The following is a 16,131-nucleotide window of genomic DNA, read 5'->3' as shown; positions in this document are numbered from 1 at the left end:
ATAAATAAATAAATAAATAAATAAATAAATCTTTTTAAAAAAAGTTTTATTTATTATTATTTTTTAAAGGATTTTTATTTATTTACCCAACAGAGAGAGAGAGAGAGGGAGAGAGCACAGGTAAGCAGAGAGGTAGGCAGAGGGAGAGGGAGAAGCAGGCTCCCTGCTGAGCAGAGAGCCTGATGTGGGGATTGATCCCAGGACCCCGGGATCACCAACTGAGCCAAAGGCAGACACTTAACTGACTGGGCCACCCAGGTGCCCTGAAACACACAAGTTTTAAACACACACATTTGGAAAACTTAAAACACATCTCTATGAACTTCTATGGAAAGAACAAGATACATAGGTGAAAAAAATAATTCAAGATACTGGGGATTGTTTACTATAGGATTACCACTTATGTAATCATATATTACATTTGTGTATATATATTTGCAGGTATATATGAAAATTATTTGGGGGGCGCCTGGGTGGCGCAGTCGTTAAGCGTCTGCCTTCGGCTCAGGGCGTGATCCCAGCGTTCTGGGATCGAGCCCCACATGAGGCTCCTCTGCTGGGAGCCTGCTTCTTCCTCTCCCACTCCCCCTGCTTGTGTTCCCTCTCTCACTGGCTGTCTCTCTATGTCAAATTAATAAATAAAAAAAAAATCTTAAAAAAAAATTATTTGGAAATATACCTCCACAATTTTGGGCCCTTGTATTGGGGGAGTGTATAAAACCATGTAGATGGGATCAGTAGTAGGATGGAAACTTCACTGAATACCATCTCACATTTTTCATCTTTGATTTCCAGTGAAGGCTTTAGATGTCTGCAGTCCTTGCTGACATTTTGAATGCAGCCTCAAGAGAGACTCTGAGCTAAAATCACTCACCTAAGCTACTCCCAGATTCTACAGAGACTACTTAAAGATAATAAATGTTTATTGCCTTCAGCTGCTAAGTTAGTAATTTGTTATGCAATAGATAACAATACACCAGTCCTCTCAAAGGTTTTTGGTTGGAATTTCTGTTGCCTGTGTGGTTAGCGAAATTTTAAGTAAAAAATTTGACAACTGGCAGAAGGAAATACTGTCTTAGGAAGAGCTTATTTTTTGCTGCCCTGCTTCTCTCTTTAGCTCAGGCCTGTAGCGCTGGCAGGAGGGGCAAGTGTCACGGTCTCCATACTGCCAGCAAGTTCTGCAGCTACCAACAAGATCAGAAGTGGTATGATGAGCAGTATAAGAAAGCCCATTTGGGCACAGTCCTGAAGGCCAACCCTTTTGGAAGTGCTTCCCATGCAAAACGAATTGTGCTGGAAAAAGTAGGGGTTAAAGCTGAGCAGCCAATTTCTGCCATCAGGATATGTGCTGGGGTCCAGCTGATCAAGAATGGCAAAAAAAAAAAAAAAAAAAAAAAAAAAAAAAAAAAAAAAAAAAATCACAGTTTTTGTACCCACTGATGGTTGTTTGAATTACTGAAGAAAATGATAAGGTTCTGGTTGTTACATTTTGTCGCAAAGGTCATGCTGTTGGTGACATTCCTGGAGTTCGCTTTAAGGTTGTCAAAGTAGGCAGTGTCTCTCTTTTGGCCTTATACAAAGGCAAGAAGGAAAGACCAAGATAAGTTTTGATGAGAAAACATGACAATAATAAATTTTCATAAACAAAAAAAAAAAAAAAAAAGAAAAAGGAAGACCTTATTTTTAACCCAGGTCTCAAAGAATTACTGAGGGTAAATTTCAAGGTAAATAATAGTTCACATTGAGAATCACAAAACACCTACAAGCAAAAGATATCATGAGTGAGAACCAGAAAACCCATAAATAGCAGAAGCAGACATGGGAAGACTCTGTATGTTGAATTTTTATCAATGAAATAATCTAAAATGATTACGTTTAATATGTTTCAAGAAATAAAAGCAGAAAAAGGAAACTATGAGCAGGAAAAGAAACCATAATGAACAACCAAACAGGTCTTTTTAAAGAACAAAGTAGAACTTCTATAAATAAAAATTACATGATGTTAATTAAATAGTCAAGGACTGATTAAATAGTAGATTAGACACAATTGAAAAAGAGAACCAGTGCCATAAAAAATAGATCCAAAGAATTTATCCAGAATGCTGTCCATGGATTCAAAGATATAAAATATGCATGAAGGGTTAAGAGAAATGGAGGAAGAATGAAAAAGTCAAACATATATCTCAGTGGAGTTCCAGAAGGAGATAATGGAGAGATTGGGGATGAAGCAATATTTGAAGACAAAATGATGAGGAATTTTTCAGGGTTGTTGAGAGAAATCAATCCTTAGATCCAGGAAGCCCAACAAAATCTCTAGGGGATAAATAAAATGAAATTAAAAAGAAACATGTCATAATTTAACTGCAAATCAGAAAAGAACAATAAATGGTCTTAAAAAGCACAGTAAGGTTAAAAAAAGCATATCGGAGGAAATAATACAAGTAAAAACAAAAATTAATGAAATAGAGATAAAATGATGCCATAGAAGAATCTATAAAGACAAAGCAGGTGTTAAAATAGACAAGCTTATAACAAGACTGACAATAAATAAATAAGATGACATATGGCTCTTTGAGGTAGAATCAGTTGCAGCTAAAGCAGGGCTTTGGACGCCCCGTTCCTGCTCCTGACTCACCGCTGTTTGCTCTCCCCGAGGAACAAATTGGGTAGGAAGCTGAGGGGCAGCCATGGCTTTTAAAGACACCGGGAAGACACCCGTGGAACCAGAGGTGGCGATTCACCGAATTAGAATTACTCTAAGGAGCTGGAACGTAAAATCTTTGGAAAAGGTATGTGCTGACTTGATCAGAGGCGCAAAGGAAAAGAATCTCAAAGTGAAAGACCATTTCAGATGCCTACCAAGACTCTGAGAATCGGTACAAGAAAAACTGCTTGAGGTGAAGGCTTAAGACTTGGGATCGTTTTCAGATGAGGCTCCACAAGCGACTCAGTGATTTGCACCGTCCTTCTGAGACTGTTAAACCGGTTACTTCCATCAGTATTGAGTCAGGAGTTGAGGTTGAAGTCACCATTGCAGATGCTTAAATCAACCTTTTTAAAAAATTGATTATCAGTTGTTAAAAAAAAAAGATCACATATGAATAATACCAGGAATGAAAAGGGGGACATAATTCTCTTAAAGTCTCTAAATATTATAGAAACTATTATGAACTTTATGTCAATAAATTACTAAAGTTAAGTGAAATGGGTAGCATATTAGAATATATTTGGCTTCATGTAAGAGAATACCTGATTAATAGTTGTTTGAGCAATAAGACATTTAATTAAATATAGATGGATCTGGGGCAGACAGACGAATGCTTTTATGTAGGTTTGGAACTAATCATTTTCCATACAACTTTTTTTTTAAGTAAAACATTCATATAGAGAAAAGTGCACAAATCAAGTATATATCTCAATACAATTTTTTTTTCACACAGTGAGCACATCCAAATAGCCATCACCCAGATCAAAATAGGGAGCATTACTATAAAACAGAAGCCTCCTTGTGGCAGTAATAATTTAAAGCTTAACCCTCAAAAGTTCTTTTAGTCCATATGGACTCAGCTGGCTTGTATTTTAAAAGTGCAAACATTTTCCTGCCCAGCAAGTAGTTGTAATGTTTGTTTGCCCCTAGAATTCGCATTCTTGCCTCAGCTATGCCTGTTAACTGTGTTTTCTAGATCCACCAGTGTGTGCTGAGGTTTCCGACAGGTCTGCAAACGTGGACTGAGACCAGTGCCATAGTCAAAGTTTTGGGATGAGCAGTAGTGTACACCCGAGGCCACTGAGGCCACTGAGGTCTATGCAGCAGCTTTGCCCAGGGGTGTATTGTCTTGTTAGGGACCACGTCTTTGCTTAAGGTCCAGTGTGTGCAGTTTGCTCTGTAGAGGTATAAGCTGTAATATCCTGACGTCGGCTGTAGTCACCTGGCAAGGTCAAAATATGAGGTGGCTTAAGGCTTCAAGCCTCTTGCAGAGTTAAATGCTCTATCTACACAACTGTAAAAACTCAACTGGCTTTAATATAACCTCTCAAAATGCCCAAGTCAAAACCTACTAACTACACTCCAAAGTCTAACGCTCAAAGATAATTACCCTACTTCATAAACGCCTCTTCTATAGATATTTTGTTAAATTCTATAGAATTAAAATCCCTATTTATTTACCAATGTGTTCATGCCCAACTTCAGATGTTGGGGTCTTTGAAGTTACACCTCTAAAATGTCTGTTCACTCCACAGGCAAGGCCTGCCCTGCATCTCTTACAGCATGGAGGACAACAATAATCAGAAGATACTACTCTTTACTGGCAAGGCAGCTTCCTAGATGAAGGGATATCTATGCCCATTTCCCCAGACTTGTCACTTAGATAATCCCCACTCCTCCTTCCAGGGAAGCTAAGAGTGAAGGAGAAGAGAGAGGCCAGGAAAATTATCCTAGTGAACCTCTCCTCACGGTGAAGGAAACACCAAGTGATGGAGAAATGTACTCTCTCCAAACCAATTGGTTCAAAGTATCACAAAACCATGCATTGGGAATGAGGAGATGATCTCGTCTTAGCAGGCCAAAATTCCTCTAGGAGAATGTGTACCAGACCCAGGGAATGGAGTCAGGACTTAACACACGACTTGCCAAAAAGCTAGAGCTTTGACAAGGTGCTCAGAAAATCTAAAAGCAAGCAGTAATGGAGCCAAGGAAAATCCACACTTCCTACTCTGTCTGAAAATAGCTAGGTCTTTATTAGGATATAAGAAGTCATGTTCTCTAAAAAAAGGGAGCAAAAGGTCATAAAGAGGAAACAAAGGAGATGAAAGGACAGTACATGAAATACAAAGGCCACAAGAGAAATGAAAAAGGAGTTGGGTAAGATATAGGAGAACTACAGGAAATCTATGCATTAATATACAACAAAAAAAGGCAAAGAACTCACATTATAGACAATGCAATAAATGATGTAAAGGACAAATATGAGAAAGTCCCTCAAAATGTGGAGGAAATGGAGAAAGGATGAAATAATAAGAGAAAAGATGATAGCAATAGAGGACAAAGAACAGATTGATTTTTTTTTTGAATTTTATTTATTTAAGTAATCTCTACACCCAACATGGGGCTCAAACTCATGACCCTGAGATCAAGAGTCACATGCTGTATAGACTGAGCCAGCCAGGCGCCCTGACAAAGAACAGATTTAAATCAAGAATTACTGCTGCTCTGGGGTGCCTGTCTGGCTCAGTTGGCAGAGCATGTGACTCTTGATCTCAGGGGTGTGAGTTCGAGCTCCACATTGGGTACAGAGATTACTTAAAATAAAATCTTAAAAAAAAAAAAAAAAAAGAATTACTGCTGTTCCTAAGGGAAGAAGAATGAAAAAGAAGTCAAAATTGAAAGTTTTCAGAGCTAGAAAAAAACCCTAAGTATTAAGTCTAAAAGGGGCTCACCATGTTGAATAAAAATGAACAAATAGACCTACGTAGACATATTCTGGCAAAAAAATTTCTAATTCCAGGGGTGCCTGGGTGGCATAGCGGTTAAGCATCTGCCTTCAGCTCAGGGCGTGATCCCGGCGTTATGGGATCGAGCCCCACATCAGGCTCCTCTGCTATGAGCCTGCTTCTTCCTCTCCCACTCCCCCTGCTGTGTTCCCTCTCTCGCTGGCTGTCTCTGTCAAATAAATAAATAAAATCTTTAAAAAAAAATTTCTAATTACAAAAAAAATGCTACAGCCTAAAGAGAATAAATAGGTTAGCTATAAAGAAAAAAAATTGTTTGATTTTATTTTCTTCTGGAGTACTAAATATAGTGGAACAACAGATAAAGAATTTTTAGGGGAAAATTATCTGACATAGCCATAAGTCAGCAAAAACCATCTAGAAAAACAGACATTTTTGAAGTGTAGTCTATGGATTCCTTGGAGTCTTTTTTTTTAAAGATTTATTTATTTATTTATTTATTTATTTGAGAGACAGACAGAGATAGCGAGAGAGAGCACAAGCAGAGAGGAGAGGGAGAAGCAGGCTCCCTGCAGGGAGCCCAACCAATGTGGGGGCTCAACCCCAGGGCCCTGGGATCATGACCCGAGCTGAAGGCAGACACTGAACCCAACTGAGCCCCCCAGGTGCCCCGACTCCTTGGGGTCTTAGAAATCTTTTCAAGGTATCTACAAGGTCAAAGCTATTTTTGTAATAATACTAAGACATTCTTTGGCTTTTTACTTTGTTAATATTTACACTGTGGATGCAAAAGCAATAGTGGGTAAAATTGATGGCAGCTTGGCACAATCAATGTCATGGTACCCACTGTACTAGTAATTACGTTCTTCGCCACCCCATACTCCCACGTGTCCTTGAAGAAACAATAAAAAATATTAATTTTACTAAATCTTGAATCTTAAATGCACATTCTTTTAATGCTCTGTGCAGCAAAGAGAAAGTATACATAGTGCACTGCTGCTGTTTAGTGAGGTACGCTGATGTCTGGAGGAGAAGCTTTTGTGCAATTGGGTCACAAGCTGAACTAGCTACTTTTTTCATGTTCTACCATCTTTACTGGAAAGAAGGACTGACAGACAAACCATTGTTATTGAGACTTAGGTACTGGCAGACATTTTCTTGAAAATAAACAAAATGAGCTTATTGTTTCAAAGAAAACAATTGACCATATTTTGTCATTAAAAAATTTGAGATTTCAAGTAAAAATTAAAATATTAGAAAAACTGTATCTGTACTCTGAGCTCAGATCCTTACTACTTAAAGACTTTTCTGAGATCAGTGGTAATGCAAATGAAAGTGATTTTTAAAAATATTGATTAATAATATATGCTAGAATTTGGAATACAGGCATAACTCAGTGGACCAATAATTTCCAAATGACCAAATGTGTGATGTTACAAAATAATGCCTGGGTAAAAAAATCCATTCAGTGTGAAAGATAGATCAACAGATTCTAATTTAGCAGAGTATGAATGTTCATTGATATGGTTTTAAATTCCACATTGAAATTAACCTTTAGGAAACTATTATTTGCTAAATTCTGTTAGAGTATCAAAGAAGGATGTCCAGCATTATCTGAAAAGATTATTAAAATACTCCCCTTCCTCAAAATACTTTTCCCTTTTCCAATTACATATTGGTGTGAGGCCAGAGTTTCTTCATATATTCCAACTAAAACAACATATTACAACAGATTGGATGCAGAAATGTACGAGCTTCTATTAAGATAGACATTAAACGTATTTGCAAAACAGTATTTTATAACCAACCAAATGAATATTCCTGAGTGAAGACAAGCATATTCTTAGATGTGTAAGGGCTCAGTGAATAGACTTAGCTGTCCTTCTTAAAATAAATTACTTTTTTTAAAAAAGATTTTATTTATTTATTTATGTATTTTTTGAGAGAGCATGCTGTGGGGGGGGGCGTGTAGGCAGAAGGGGAGGGAGAGAAGAATCTCAAGGGGACTCCTGCTGAGTGTGGAGTCCATCTGGGGCTCGATCCCAGGACCCTGAGATCATGACCTGAGCTGAAACTAAGAGTTGGAGGCTCAAATGAGGCACCCAGTTGCCCCTTAAAAATTACTTGGGGATTTATTTCTGCCATTAAAAATATGAATAATTATGGCCAAAAGAATGGAGAAATTGGGTGATAAAAAGATTGTTTTGTGAATTATAAATTGCCTCCAAATTATATGTACTATGGTTGGAAAGGAGCAGCTCTTAAAAGGGGGAAGGGATGTTAGATAAATCAAAAACTAGGAATCAGCGCATCACCTTATTGAAGCTCCTCTGTTTGGAATGTCCACCTCCTTCTGTGCTCATCCAAATCCCATTATATTTCAAGATAAAGCTCAGATCCCACATGGAATTGTAGAAGTTCAGTACTGGAAAGGAGCAGGAGAGAGGAAAATAATTTATATTGAGATCTATTATTATGTACCTGTCTGGGTGTTCAAAATTCATTCACATGTAATCCTTACAGAAAACCAGAAGACTAGGTTTTCTATCCCCATTTTATAGACAAAGAAATAGAAGTTTGGAGAGATTAAACCACTTGCCCCTTGTCATCCTACTAGCTAGAGGTATTTGGATGCAAACCCAGATCTTTTCTACTTTGAAGTTCATGACCTTTGCAATTCACTATACTATCTTAAAGTTCATCTAATCTAAATAAGCCCTGCCCAGTCTGATGTTTCAATCCTCATCAAGACATCCCCATGAACGGTTAACAGCCCAGTCCCCTCCAGAAGCAAAGAATTCCACATATTTTAACGCTGTCCATTATATCCATTGACTGCACTAAAAAGTTTCTTCTCAATATTAAGCAGACATAGTTCTTCTGAAGCCCTTATCCATAAATCTTAATGATACCCTTTGGGGTTATGCATAATGAGCTAGTGGGAGAGATCATTAGTGGGATATTGATTCTCTTCTTCTTTTAAATGTTTTATTTCTTTATTATTATTTTTTAAAGTAGGCCCCACACCCAATATGGGGTTTGAACTCATGACCCTGAGATCAAGAGTCACGTGCTCTATCCACTGAGCCAGTCAGGTGCCCTTCTCCTTCTTTTACATAGGAATAGAATTTTTTGTCTCAGCACAGAGGCAGATGTACTGTGAAACTAATGCAACTGAAGCTTTAGAGCCCCGCAGGTGCCGGGAATTGTGGAGTGCTCTAAATGGAGAGGGGAACAGATTGAAATTAGGAAGCATTTTTGATGAATTGGCTAAAGAGATCTCAGAAGAAAGGGACCTGAAACTCCAAAGCTCCAATAATTTATTGTAATTTCTTTTCTCCTACTTAACAAATATGTTCGTACCTAATTTTATACTGGAAACCTTGTATTGTTTCCCTAAAGAGGATTCCAAAACTTGTATCCAGTCTCCCAAAATCTAGACCAGACCTTTGGTTTGATCCATAGCAGTACTGTTAAATATATTTTCACTACTGTATTTGTGTCTGGGTAATTTACATGAGAGAGATTAGGAATTAATCTATTAACTCATTAATCTAACTAACCCATTGTTAGATTGGATCTCAGTCACAGTAGTCAGACCAATTTCATGATACAAAATGTTGAAATTTTGTTCTGCCACGGGCATACAAGACCACCACACTCTACTACCAGCCCCAGAGTCAACTGACCGAGGGGCCTGACACAGGCAAGGCCAATAGTTCCTTGTCCGTGATTTCTGAATTTGGACTGTAGAGTCAGTCTCCTTGGTTACCTGCACTTTGGGCTGTAGAGCATGGGATCACCCTGCAGTTGTATCTCTTTACAATTGTGTTTCGTTACTTCCGTAGGGAAGAAGTCAGTATGCACTAAGAGAACACAGGGAAATGGGAAGAAAGGGTGAGTGCTATAGAAGTTCGGTCTTTTCAGTTGTTCCTTCAGCCCAATTGCATTTTTGTCCTTTTTTTTTTTTTTTTAAAGATTTTAATTTATTTATTTGACAGAGGAGAGAGAGCGAGCACAAGCAGGGGGAGCAGGAGAGGGGGAAGAAGGCTCTCTGCTGCGCAGGGAGCCTGATGCAGGCCTTGATCTCAGCACCCTGGGGTTATGACCTGAGCCCACTGAGCCACCTAGGTGCCCCCCATTTTTGCCCTTCTTATAGACTTGGTTCATCAATTCTTCCTTGACCAGGAGAATTATACCAATAAATCCCTGGTTTTGTCCAAGCTACTTAAGTAGGGTTTCTTTTTTTTTTTTTTTAAAGATTTTATTTATTTATTTGACAGAGATAGAGACAGCCAGCGAGAGAGGGAACAACAAGCAGGGGGAGTGGGAGAGGAAGAAGCAGGCTCATAGCGGAGGAGCCTGATGTGGGACTCGATCCCACAACGCTGGGATCACGCCCTGAGCCGAAGGCAGACGCCCAACCGCTGTGCCACCCAGGCGCCCCTTAAGTAGGGTTTCTGTCTTGTAACCAAGAGGCCTGCCTGGCTGGCTGGTGGGAGAGCATCGACTCTTGATCTCAGGGTTGTGAGTCGAAGCCCCACACTGGGCGTGAAGCCTACTTGAAAACAAATAACTAAAATAAAACTCGTTATGCACTCCCATAAGGTATATATGAAGCAAGCCTGGAAGGGGGCCCAGGAACTCCCAACCTGTACCTTTTCATGTTAACAATTTGCCTGTGACCCTATATCCCCTGAGCACTTCCACTCATAGATCCAACTGCCTAACTGACAGGATCTCTCAAAGCACCTCAAAATCATCATCATCTTTCCTCTCAAACCTTTGCCTTCAGGGTTCCTAATCACAGTAAATGGCACCACTACTCACATTTGATGCCCAAGTCTCAAACTTGGATGAGGTCCATGCATTATAAAATGTAACATGCCCTGGCACCTGCCTATATACTACTCCTGCCTCCATTCTCTACCTCCAGACACATGGTTTACCCAAAATTAATGAGGTAACATCTCCCTTTCCCCTAGTGTTCCTCCACTGTACCCATGTTTGCATAGAACTTTCCTGTGTAAAACCATAACTCTTATGCAAAGTACTCAAAATGGAGAGCTATGGAAGTCCCTACACCCACAGGCTCCCCTGCTTTCCCCGCTCTTCAGTCGGTACCAGACACAGCTTTATGAGATAATCCTTACATATCTAGGAGTTTGAAACAAATGGGGTCAAAATAGAAAAACAAACAAACTATCGAGGTCATAGTTTTGTAGTGATATGTGTCAAGAACCACACTGACTTAATTTTACATAGGATAACTTCAACAGGGACCAAACGTACTTAGCAAATAAATGATTGGGACCTCTGCTGCCACTCTGGGACAAAGTGATCCTGCATGGCCCTTGTGTCTTTATCCTATTCCTTTCCTAATCAAAATCTCACACAGGAGCATCTGACTGTTGAGCCTACTTTCATGCCTATACCCTGGTTACAAGAGTCACTGAGACAGTGAGGAGCTGGCTTCTACTTTAGTGAGGTGGGACTCATGATGTCAGAGAAAAAAAAAAAAACCCACAAGGGAAGAGTGATCAAAAGATGCTAGAAACCTCAAAGTATAATCTCCACATCATGGCTTAACCCAGTCATCTTGTGGCATTCCCCAAGCCATTGGGATTGTTTTGCAACAGGCATCTGGCCGCTTTCACATCAATGAGATGTTGGGGAGATTTCCAACGGTTGTTGCAAGAGATCGCTCATTTTAAAGGTGTATTGGAAGCTAGCCATTTTTTTCCGGACAATGTGGTTTAGGGGTGAGGTTTGGAATTCCTGCAGCCATGCTGGCACTGTGGGAAAAGCTATGTCCTAGATACAGTTAGCACAGCACGATGCAGGGTGGAGATATGGGAAGACAGTGAGAAACTGAATTTCACCAATCCCAACGGCTGAGCATGACACGTCTGGATCTTATAATTATGTGAGCCAATGAATCATCTTTATCCTTTCAGCCTGTTGTGAGGGTTTTCCTTTGTCTAAAAAAAACACATATCCCCTCAAGGACTTGTATCCATAATATATAAACACCTCTCAAAGCTCAACAATAAAATAACTAATAACCCAATTAAGAAAATGGGCAAAAGACTTGAAGAGACACTTCACAAGGGAAAATACACAGATGACAAGTAAGCACGAGAAAAGATGGTCAGCACCATCAGTGATCAGGAGCAAGTTCAAGCCAACCGTGCGGAACTGCGACACGTCTACTAGAATGGCTAAAATTAAAAAGCTGACAATACCAAGTACAGACTGCAGCAGCCACTGCGGAAAACAGTTTGACAGGGTGTTGTTGTTCTTTTTTTTTTTCTTACTAAAGACTATATTTTTTAGCAGTTTTAGGTTCACAGACAGGTTCTTTTAAAGTTAAACATACAGTTACCATATGTTCCAGCAATCCCACTCTCAGGTATTTATCCAAGAGAGATGAAAATTTATATTCACACAAAACTTGTACATTGGGGCGCCTGGGTGGCTCAGTGGGCTGGGAGTCTGCCTTCGGCTCAGGTCATGATCCTGGGGTCCTGGGATCCAGCCCCACGTCCGGCTTCCTGCTCAGCGGGGAGCCCGCTTTTCCTTCTGCCTGTTGCTCCCCCTGCTTGTGTTCTCTCTCTCTGTCAAATAAATAAAATCTCAAAAAAAAAACCCACCCCAAAAACCACTTGTACATAAATGTTTTGGCGGCTTTATTCACAATGACAAAAGATTGGAAACACCCCGAATGTCCTTCAGTGGGTAGAAGGATAAAGAAACCATGACACCTCTGTGAAATGTAACAGCACTCAGCAATAAAGGCAATGGATACACGCAACAATGTGGATGGATCTCAAATGCATTATGGTAAGTGAAAGAATCACATGTAAAAGCCTCCATATGCATGATTCCACTTATAAGACAAAATTATAGGGATACAAGGCAGATCAGTGGTTGTCCAGCGCTGGGGGGGAGGGGGGTAGGAGGCAGTCTGATGACAAAAGGGCAGCAGGAAGGAATTTGTGGGAAGGGGAGGATGAAACTTCTAGATCTTAATTGTGGTGCTGTTTACACGTGTCAAAACTATACATGTGTCAAAACTCATAGACATGTACGCACACACAAAAGTGAATTTTATTATATGTAAATTTTTAAAAGTGAATAATTAAAAAAAAAAAGTTCTGTCTCTATAATCTATTGTACGAAACAGAGTTCTAACCCGGGAAATTTTCGCGCAACTGGTAAAATTGAGGTGCCTGCTCTAAGAAACAGTCTAAGATAAGGTGCACACATCTAAATGTATATAAAAAATAGACAAGCACAGATGCTTGCAACTTCAAAAATTAAAACACACAGGTATTAGAATAAATAGAGTGAAGTAAAGTTAGTGGGAGAAAGTCTCCTGGAAAGGCTAAGCAGAGGTTATAAGGGTGAAATCATGCAAGGATCTGAAAGCCATTTGGGAAAGTATTAAGATTTATTAAAGTACAGATTTCTTAATTTTCTTTGCATCTCCTACAAAGCCTAGCATAATATTTACATATTGCTGGTGTTTCATAAATAGTTTTTGTTTATTCTTGTTTGTTACATATGATTCATAAATAAAATAAATTGTTCAAAGGAGTGGAAAGGCATTCAAGTCAAAAGGGAGTGTCTGGAAGAAGTTCCTATTAGTTCCACAGCTGGTCAGATCCCAAAGACTTTCCCCTTGTTATGGGCAAAGACTCAAGGTGGGGGGGTTCACCTTGTAAAGTGTTGACCCGGAACAACTGAGGTCCTGCTTTTGTCTACGGCATGGTTTGCAGTTTGAGTAACTGGAATCAATCTTATGCTCCCTGTTCTACACAAAGATGTAGGTGCTGATGGGTATAAAAACACGCCCTCCCAGCTACCCGGGGTGGGCAAACTTCCGGTAGCTGCCCCCTTTGCTTGCCTTCCTCTCCTGCTTGACTGCCGGCCTCAGTGTTCTGCAGAAACCAGTGTTGATGGTATCTCTTTTCCCAGATCTGCAATGGCCCTCTCAGCTGTGGATTGGTGACATGACAATTAACCTTCAAAGTAGACTGATCCCAGGTATGGGGCACATGGCAACAACCACCTCCGGAAAGTTAGTATCTTATGAGCCCACTAGTACCCCACAAATCCGGTACCGCTATGATTTGCCAAAGTGGAAGAAAACTGTTTGATTATCTGTCTTTACTCATCCTGCCAGGACCGGAAAAGCCCTTGACTTCTCCCCATCAAAAGGGTCCCTTTCCCACAAGCACAGACTAGAGAGCTTAAAGAATTAGTTCTATTCAAATAGATCCTGTTAGTCCCTTTCTTTAGCATACCTCCTAGTTGTCCTGGACACTAAACTCTCAACTTTTTTGGGTCAAGTTTTCCTTCATCCTCAACTCTAAATTCTGCTAGCTTTTCTTTCTTTCTTTCTTTCTTTCTTTCTTTCTTTCTTTCTTTCTTTCTTTCTTTCTTTTTTTAAGATTTTTTATTTTATTTATTTGACAGAGACAGCCAGTGAGAGAGGAAACACAAGCAGGGGGAGTGGGAGAGGAAGAAGCAGGATCCCAGCAGAGGAGCCTGATGCGGGGCTCGACCCCAGAACACTGGGATCACGCCCTGAGCTGAAGGCAGACGCTTAACGACTGCGCCACCCAGGCGCACCTCTGCTAGCTTTTCATGAAAACATCTTAGTCCTCCTTCACTGTAGTTTTGGTTTTAGTTTTCTGTTATTGCAAGTTGTATCTTCATAAGTGCACCTATCTCAAATTTCAATGCCATAGAAGACAGGCACTGGCTCTGATCTCATACAGTGGAACCTAGCAACATATGGCTTTTTAAAAAATTAATTATTATTATTATTATTATTTTAAAGATTTTTTATTTATCTGAGAGAGAGAGAGCATGAGGAAGGGAAAGGGGCAGAGGGAGAGGGAGAAGCAGACTCCCCTCTGAGCAGAGAGCCCCATGTGGGGCTCAATCCCAGGACCCTGAGATCATGACCTGAGCCAAAGGCAGATGCTTAACTGACTGAGCCCCCCAGGAGCCCCTAAAAAATTAATTTTTATTATTTTTAAATAAGCTCCACACCCGACGTGGGGCTGGAACTCACGACCCTGAGATCAAGAGCTGTGTGCTCTTCCAACTGAGCCAGCCAGCCAGCCAGCCCAGCACATGATTTCTTTTTAATTTTTTTTAAAGATTTTTTATTTATTTATTTGACAGTGATAGAGACAGTGAGAGAGGGAACACAAGCAGGGGGAGTGGGAAAGGAAGAAGCAGGCTCATAGCGGAGGAGCCTGATGTGGGGCTCGATCCCAGAATGCCGGGATCATGCCCTGAGCCGTAGGCAGACGCTTAACAACGCTGCCACCCAGGCACCCCAGCACATGATTTCTTAAATAAAAAACATATTACATAGATGGAAGAACAAGGTCTAATGAAAAATATTCACAGCTCCCAGGCTCCTCCTCTAGCAAGTCCCTTCTTGGATGTAAGGAAAGATAAGGGAATTCCGTGAGTCACAAAGTTTAGGGACTGAAAGTCACCCATTCCCTTCCAAAAGGTTTTCTGGGTACATGTTTTTATTTTTATTATCTTTATTATTTATTTTTTCATTTATTTGACAGAGAAAGAGAGTGCACGAGCAGGGGGAGGCGCAGAGGGAGAAGGACAAGTAGACTCCATGCTGAGCATGGAGCCCCACATGGGGCTCGAACCCATGGCCCCAAGATAATGGCCTGAGCCGAAATCAAAAGTCGAACACTTAACTGACTGAGCCACCCAGGTGCCCCTGGGTAAATGTTTTTAAAACGCAACAAGGCAAAAGACTGGCCTTCATCTCTTTTCCCTATTGTAACACGCTCAGAAGTACAAGGGTTCTAAACAAATCGTTTACAAATAAGTCATTTCACATATATTTATATTTATTATATATTTTAGCCTAAAAATGTTTTTGACATTCAATGCCAAAATACAGACCTTGCACCCCACAACCTTATCCACTGCCCCCCACACTCAGCATGTGTTCGTCCTCTCCTAAGGCAACGCCTAAGGCCCCTTCACTCTTCCTTTGCCCCAGTTCTTTTTTTTCAATAGATTGTATCCATTTATTTGACGGAGAGAGAGCGCAAGCAGGGGGCGTGGGGGGCAGAAGGAGAGGGAGAAGCAGGCTCCCTGAGGAGCAGGGACCCGGACGCGGGGCTCCATCCCAGGACCCTGCGATTGTGACCTGAGCCAAATGCAGACACTTAACCGACTGAGCCCCCCAAGCTCCCCTCTTTGCCCCAGTTCTAATACAGATCAGATGCTCTGTCAGTTTCATCTTTCTAGTTGTGACCAGACCTGGGAGCCTATTTTCCAAAGGCAGGAAGTACCTTGGAAGCCTAGAAAAATGGCCCAACCCAATTCACAGAAGAGAAGTTTGGAAAAGCCTGCGGAGTAACTTGTGGGCTTAAGTTCATGCACCCTAAACAAGGCAGACCCCCAGAGGAGTGTCTCCCAGCGGAACTCAATCATAAACCATGGAATGGCTCCCATGCCCGGAGAGACCACAGCTGGTGTGAAGTGGGAATCTTCTAGCCAATTAGTTTTTCCCCAGGGCTGTGGGAGAAAGTCTTTGAGGAGGAGGCTTTGGGACGAAATAGGGGCAAATAGAAAGCAGCTCCTGGGTTAGCCAGATCCCTGAGTGGAGCCGGGAGGCACTGC

The 16,131-nt window shown here is 40.7% G+C and overlaps 2 pseudogenes; both read left to right on the top strand.

The window, feature by feature from the left end:
* The window catches only part of LOC109489462, a 50,649-nt pseudogene extending 49,045 nt beyond the window's left edge, over positions 1 to 1,604 (top strand).
* A 1,083-nt stretch (positions 1,605 to 2,687) lies between these two features.
* LOC109489464 lies at positions 2,688 to 3,089 on the top strand (annotated as a pseudogene).
* The last annotated feature ends 13,042 nt before the right edge of the window (positions 3,090 to 16,131 follow it).

The sequence above is a fragment of the Ailuropoda melanoleuca genome, chromosome 8 (genome assembly GCF_002007445.2).
Source record: "Ailuropoda melanoleuca isolate Jingjing chromosome 8, ASM200744v2, whole genome shotgun sequence".
NCBI classification, from domain to species: Eukaryota; Metazoa; Chordata; class Mammalia; order Carnivora; family Ursidae; genus Ailuropoda; species Ailuropoda melanoleuca.
Note: the sequence above shows the minus strand (reverse complement) of the source record. Positions and strands in the feature narration are given on the sequence as shown.